Genomic DNA, 7756 nt, shown 5'->3' on the forward strand with positions numbered 1-7756 from the left:
CTGAGCATCGGGACTCAGGAGCCTAACTGGTCACATAGCCCCTCACTCCTTGGTCCGTCCTGGTCTCCGGTCGGCCCAACGGTGGTTGAGGTATGCGCGGGGCCGGGCTCTGCCGACGCAGAACACAAAGCGGATAGGAAGAAAATCGCAAAACCTCGAAGCAAATATTACAAAACATGTTGTCCTCGCAATATCAAACGAAAGTTTAACGCCTCCGCGAGGCCTGATGCATGTTACAGGAACGAAACTGGAGATCAGCTATAGGTCACCCCCGGATGTCGCCATCGCCAGCAGAAGGTGCTCCTCCCCGGGTAGCGACGCCTTCACCTGCACCACCAGTCACAGGATCGGCGCCATCACCGGACAAGGGTGCGGACGCAAAGCCGCGGAACCTCTTCAGTAGGGCCTCCGCCTGACCTTTCACCACTGCAGCGGCGGCTTCGCAGCGATCTTCGGCCACAGGCTCTAGCAGCTCATCAAGACAAGCGTTGGGGTCGCGAAGGTGTAGGTGGCTGAAGACACGAGTCAGTGCAGCTGAAGACAGGACATGAGCTTCTGCCTCTGCCATGGGACTGATACCATCCACAACCTCCTCAAGCGCCTTCACCAAGGGAGGAAGCAGCAGGGTGCGGCCGTCCTCATCGGTGGACAGCGGCCTCTCCAAGCCATGCTCGTAGAGCGTCTTCAGTGCCTTGCGAGACCTCTCCTCGAGATCGGCAAAGGTCACGCGGTCTTCGGCCAAGACTCGTGCCTTGGCATCAAGATCGGCTTCCCTTGCCTTCACCTTCCGCTCCAGCTCCTCCAGCGAGCTGCGCTCGGTGACCTGCGTCTTCCCCAACTCCTCCAGCTCAGCATCGCGATTCTTGATGGCGTCCTCCCAGGCCCTCATCTCCTCCTCCTTCACCAGGTGGCCGCGTGCTTCTTTGGCATGTTTGTCCCTTAGGTCCTTCAACTCGTCATCCAGCTCTTAGTAGCGGTCGCGGGCGGCCTTGGCGTCTTTCAGCGCCGCCTCACAATCAGCTGCAGCGTTGGCAGTGCTCTGCTTCTCCTTCTCAGAAGACGCCGCGGCCTGGCTCAGCGTCGCACGGACCACCAAGTCAGAGTGAAGCCAGCCAGAGGCCCGCTCCAGGCTCCCGACCACCAGGCTCGGGTCCGCGCTCAGGAGATCTGCCTGCAACTGGGTCATCTCCAAAAGAGCGCGCTCCAGAACAGTAGCAGGAGAAGAAGGACCTGGGAGTTGAGGTGCAGCGGCGGGACGAGACGACACCGTCACCAAGGCCTGGGAGACTGCGGGCCCTGGAGCAGCTGGGACCTCTTCAACCGAGCCAGACGCTGGCACTTCCGGATCCAGCGGGGCCATTGGGGCTGACTCGTCCCGGCGATGTTCCTCTTGGCCTCGCGTGGACGACCGGGCTGGGGAGGTGCAGGCGCTGGCGCATCCTTTCTCAGCAGAAGGGGGCATGGCCACCGTACCCTCTTTCCTTCTCTTCGCCATAGGTAGCGGCCTGGACAGCCAAAAACGAAAATCAGGAAGCAGCGACACGAGCAAAAATAAGATGGAGATCGAACACTTACTGATCCACCGCGACATATTGCCGCTTGGGGAGCTTGAAGCCTGAAAGCCTCGGAGCCTGGGAAGTGGGCGTGCGGCCCCCGGCGGCAGAAGGCGGTGCAGCGGGAGAACTGGAGACACTCATGCGGCACCAAGGCGGGGGCGACATCCCAAGGAATCAGTGATGACCTACTCCTTGTCAGGATGACAGGCGGTTCTCCCTCCTTTAGGCGGACCTCAACTTCGGCGTCGTCGGGAAGGGCGGGAGGATTTCTGCTCTGCTCAAGGGGGAGTTCTCCGCCATCTATTCAAGGGTCCCCTCCGAGTCCCCCTCCTCTTCCTTCCCCCCACCGGACTCATCGGAGGATACCTCCACCGGCTTCGGTGCTTCTGGGGCTCCGGAGAGCACTGGCAGCACCAGCCCGCGTGCGTGAAGGTTGGCCTGCAAAGCACAAGCGGCTCCCAATCGTTGCAGAGGAACAAAGGAGTGAAGGCGCTTGGCGGGTACTCCTGGTTGTCCCCAACCAGGAGGCGCAGGACAGCAGCCAGTTCGTCGCCAGGAAGGGCCCTCGGCCTCAGGCGGACCTCGTCTTCTCCATCTCCGAGCTTCCACAAGGGGCGCGACCGCGCCTGGAGCGGGGCGACGCGCAGCATCAAGAATTCCCTCTGGAGCATGGCCCCTGTGACCTTTGCCGACTTCGCGTTGCCTGGCTTCAGGTCGGCCTGCATCTGCCGCAGCACAGACGACGCCTGCTCATCAGTGAGCTTCTCGCAGGGCATCCCTTTGTTAAACTAGGGCGCCTTCGTTGGCAAGGAGAAACGCGGATGGGCGTGCTTGGTGTCCATAATGACCCATTTGGCCTGGATATTGTCAGCCCTCTTCCCGGTGCTCGAGATTGAGTTGGCCTTGCCAGATGCGATGAAATTGGCGCACCTGGAAATGTGTCCCACGCTGACACGAAGGAAGAAGAAGTGGCGTAGAAGCACCATGGATGGCACCACGCCCTGGTACGCCTCACAGTAGTAGGCGAAGATGGACAGGAGGATGATAGAGTTGGGGTGGAGGTGCAATGCGTGCGACCCGTAGTGGTCAAGGACCTCAAAAAAGAAATCGGAGAAGGGGGGAACCAACCGGCGACGATGCTGCTCGAGAAGAAGGGGAAGAAGGTGCTTCCCTCAGGCTCCGGCACATCGGAGGCAAGCCGGAGCTCCGTATTCCCCCCTTCATTGCTCTCCCCCACTGTCAGTAGGTGCAAGGAGGCGAGGCTCTTTTCTGTGATGGTGGGCGCTTCAAGAGCTGGCTCATACCAAGCCGGCGCCGAGGAGGTCTTGGTCTTGCGTGGCGCCATGGGTCACAGATGCGGAGCAAGTTTGGAGTAGATCTAGAGGTACCGGTGGCGGGGAGCGAGAAAGGGGATCTGGAGCAAGGCGAGGAAGAAATAATGAAGGAAAACGTTGTTGCGCCAGCCTTTTGTTAGGACGGGTAGTTGCCAAGGCAGCATGGGAAGTGGAGACGCCCACGTCCAATCAACCGCGATGCGTCGACCGAGGCCGCAGGCTTTGGGGGACCGCGGTGCTCCATACTTGACCCTTGGCTTCGCCGCGAAGCCAATCCCGAGCGCACCTTGGGCCCGGGGGCTACTGTCGGCGTTCTTTGAACGGGAGTCCCCAGACTTGCCTGCCTGTGGCCCACGGCATGGCTACGCTAGCGGGCCTGTACGACCCATCTTCATCAACAAAGCATTCAAGACCCTCGCGAGGCGGACGACGCAAGACCTCCTCGGGAGCAGCCTCACCAGGCTGCCTCACGAGGAACGGAGATATCAAAGTGGAGCAAACCTCACGAGGCTCTCGTGACGTGAGCCATCACTACAAAAAAAAGACACATCCGTGACATTTTGGGCCGAACGAAATTTTTTTCTGTCATAGATATGACACTTCTATGACGATAATTGTGACAAAACCCGGTATCATGATAGATGTGGTGGGCTCCTACTTCTATGACAAAAAATCATGACAGAAAATGGGCTTTTCGTCCTGGGCGGGCTGGAGACGCAGCTGCATGAAATTCTTTGGGCCGTCCATGACGGAAAAAACCGTGGTAGAAGCAAGGGCGAGGAAAATTTCAGGGAGTTCCAGGTTACGGTGGGAGGTCGGGGGCCGAGCGATGCGCCTTTCTCTCGTACACGTACGCGCATATGTGCGAGGCATTGGCTCTAACAGAACCCAAGCGAGGCATTGGGCTCTAACTGAACCCGAGCAATTGCACTGCAGGCTACACGTTACTGAACCCGAGCGATCGATCAATGGCTGTTAACTGAACCCGATCGAGCGATTCCTTCGCTACTACTGCTAACTGAAGCCGATCAATGCTGCCTCTGGATGAACAGTGAGCGTTGCAGGGGGTTTGGATGAACAGTTCCAGGTGGGGGTGGATGAACAGGACCCCGTGGTGTTGCCTCTGGATGAACAGGACCTTGATCGATCGAGCCGGTTGGGGCTGGATGAACAGGACCCTGTGGAGGGCTGGATGAACAGGACCACCCCGTGGAGGGCAGGATGAACAGTAGACGGTGGAGGGCATGATGAACAGTAGCCCGTGGAGCGGTTGTTGAACAGGAGCCCGTGGAGATGGTTGGTTGAACAGTAGCCGGTGGAGTAGCGCGCGGTGGAGGCTAGATGAACAGGAGCCCGTGGATGAACAGTCGCAGGTGGGGGCTGGAGGAGGCCGACGGTGGATGAACAGTAGCTCGTGGAGGCTGGAGGGGGTCGACGGTGGAGATGAACAGTATCCCGCGGAGTCCCGTTTTGCGGTACGCCACAACCCTCCTGATGAACAGGACCCCCGTTTCGACCGTAGCGCTCCGACACAAGTCCGTTTCGTCCGTTTTGCGATATGCCACACCCCTCCCGATCAACAGGACCCCCGTTTCGACCGTAGGAGGTCCATTTCCTCCGTTTTGCAGTACGCCAGAACCCTCCCGATGAACAGGATCCCGTTTCGAACGTGGCCGGTCGAACACAAGGTCGTTTCCTCCGTTCTGCGGTATGCCAGGCCTCGTTTCCATCGCCTATTCCGTCCAAGCCCTCCCAATGAACACGACGCATTTCGTTGCCTCCCCATGAACACGACGCATTCCGTTGCCTCCCCATGAACACGACGACGACGATGTTTCTCCGTTCCGACCCAGCCATGTACACGAGCCCTGGACGTACGTCCACGCGAGTAGGCGTTCGGGGCCCTGCCCATATGTACACATATGTGGCCGTATTTTCTTTCTTGCACCCTGGCCGTTGTACGTACATGTACATGCTACGTGCGCGCCTCTACTATGACACGTGCGCGCCTCTACATCGACCAGTATATATGTACGTACATGTTCGCGACCAGAATGACAACACTACGTACGCTTCGACCAGGTGGGTCCCGACTGTCAGGCACTTCCTTGCGTGCGAAGATGTAGCTGGTGGGTCCCAGAAGTCAGGGGCAAACGTTTTTTCGTGAAATACGGTGGCCCATCCGGTGGGTCCCCGCTGTCAGGTGGAGGAATAATTATTTTGCGCGTAATAAGGAGGCACTTCCTTGCTGCAGCCGTGGACCCAACTGTCAGCGTCTCCATGCACAGTACTCTTCTGATGGAAGTCGGTCATTGACCACATTGACCACGCCGCGCCAAGAGCACCACGGCGGTGGAGGATGGCGAGGCCTAGGAAGGGGACGACGCGGAGCCGGGGAAGACACAGCAGTGGAAGCCCGCGCGGAGAGGAGTACGAGGGTTCACTGGTCCGGCTGCGGTGTGAGGCTGTCGTCGCCGCAGGGCCTGGCCAGCGGTGGGAATAGTAGGGGGCGGTGAGGCCTCCACGGCAGCACAGCCAGCCACGGGAGGCAGGAGCATGCGGCACGACCGGCGCTGCTTTGGGCGGCTGGAGCAAGAAGACCAGAGGTTGAAGAAGCACCACGGCCCTTGGATGGACATCGTACGGTCACGGGAGCTAGAATCATTCGTATTGACTAAGTTGACAAAGCCCTTCGTCCCCGTCAACTTAGTAGGCCCACAAGTCAGCCTCCCACCAAGGTGGGTCCCAGCTAGCCGGGGGAGTATTCATTTTTTTGTGCGTAATAAGGAGGCACTTCCGGTGGGTCCGAGCTGACAGCGGGGGAACGTTTTTTTTGCGAAATACGGTGGCCTGTCCGGTGGGTCCCAGCAGTCAGGGGGAAACAATTATTTTCGCAAAATACTGGTGGCCCGTCTGGTGGGTCCCCGCTGTCAGGTGGAGGAATAATTATTTTGCGCATAATAAGGAGGCACTTCCTTGCTGCGGCCGTGGACCCAACTGTCAGCGTCTCCACGCACAGTACTCTTCTGATGAAAGTTGGTCATTGACCACATTGACAACGCCGCGCCAAGAGCACCACGGCGGTGGACGATGGCGATGCCTAGGAAGGGGACGACGCGGAGCCGGGGAAGACACGACAGTTGAAGCCCGCGCGGAGAGGAGTACGAGGGTTCACTGGTCCGGCTGCGGTGTGAGGCTGTCGTCGCCGCAGGGCCTGGCCAGCGGTGGGAATAGTAGGGTGCGGTGAGGCCTCCACGGCAGCACAGCCGGCCACGGGAGGCAGGAGCATGCGGCACGACCGGCGCTGCTTTGGGCGGCTGGAGCCAGAAGACCAGAGGTTGAAGAAGCACTACGGCCATTGGATGGACATCGTACGGTCACTGGAGCTAGAATCATTCGTATTGACTAAGTTGACAAAGCCCTTCGTCCCCGTCAACTTAGTAGGCCCACAAGTTAGCCTCCCACCAAGGTGGGTCCCAGCTAGCCGGGGGAGTATTCATTTTTTTGTGCGTAATAAGGAGGCACTTCCGGTGGGTCTGAGCTGACAGCGGGGGGAACGTTTTTTTCGCGAAATACGGTGGCCCGTCCGGTGGGTCCCAGCAGTCAGGGGGAAATGATTTTTTTCGCAAAATACTGGTGGCCCGTCCGGTGGGTCCCCGTTGTCAGGTGGAGGAATAATTATTTTGCGCGTAATAAGGACGCACTTCCTTGCGGCTGCCGTGGACCTAGCTGTCAGCCTCTCCATGTACAGTACTCTTCCGATGGAAGTCGGTCATTGACCACATTGACCACGCCGCTCCGAGAGCACCACGGCGGTGGACGACGGCGAGGCATATGAAGGGGACGACGCGGAGCCGGGGAAGACGCGGCAGTGGATGTCCACGCGGAGAGGAGTACCAGAATAACAGGGGGTGTGGGTGAGTAGAGGGATGCCCTGGCCAGCAGTGGGAGTAGTAGGGGGCGCTGAGGCCCGCGCGGCAGCACAGCCGGCCAAGGGAGGCGGGAGTAGGCGGTCCTGCCGGTGCTGCTTTGGCGGCTAGAGCAAGAAGATCAGAGATTGAAGAAACACGACGGCCGTTGGATTGACATCCAACGGTTACGTCTGCTAGAATCGTTTGTTGATGTATATAATAACTAAAAAAATCTTGCATACGCGTCAACTAAACAGGCCCACAAGTCAGACCACTCCCTCTTTTTCAATAATTTATATATAGCTCATGGCAACTTCTTATGCAATTTATTGCAGTCGTTTTTTTGGTTGGCCAGGGCCAATTTCGCATATTTCTGTGGGTTCCAAACTATTTTTAATACCGAAATGTCCAGCCAGATTTAAAGTACTTTGAAGATATATTTAGATTAGGTTAATGCCCAGTGAAATAGGAATTTGAAAATGTAATAAAATTCAGAAATTATAAAGTAATTGCCAATTTGTCATCTGTTTTTATATTTACAACCCATTTCAGATTACTTTCAAGATTTGCAGGCGTCTTGAAAGAGTTGCAGCCCATCAGGGCGTAGAAAAATAAGTAGGCCTGAATTGGGTATTCTTCAAAAAAAATAAACTGGCTCATTTTCACAAAGAAAAAATAGCTGGGCTGGTCACATGGTGAACATAAAATATAAGCCTGGGCTAGACGGGCCACAACCCAGTTCAAACCCTGCTCCGTCTCAACAATACCAAACAAAAAAATACTGCTCGAGTAGCTACGTCCCAGGTGTCAGCCGATCTTGTGCTATTCTCTTGTCTATTGACTATGTACGCTCCCAATGTTGTGGGTCCCAGATGTCAGGAAAACACTAGGAGGAACCATATTTTTTCATACGCTGACATGGTGGGCCCCTACTGTCATCCTCTCCATGTACTTC

General features: G+C 57.2%; 1 pseudogene; it reads right to left on the minus strand.

The window, feature by feature from the left end:
• Positions 1–1778: 1778 nt before the first annotated feature.
• Positions 1779–2545, minus strand: LOC147960806 (uncharacterized; annotated as a pseudogene).
• Between the last annotated feature and the right edge of the window lie 5211 nt (positions 2546–7756).

This window comes from Triticum urartu, chromosome 7A, assembly GCF_056163025.1.
Source record: "Triticum urartu cultivar PI428250 chromosome 7A, HENAU_Tu73, whole genome shotgun sequence".
Lineage (NCBI taxonomy): Eukaryota > Viridiplantae > Streptophyta > Magnoliopsida > Poales > Poaceae > Triticum > Triticum urartu.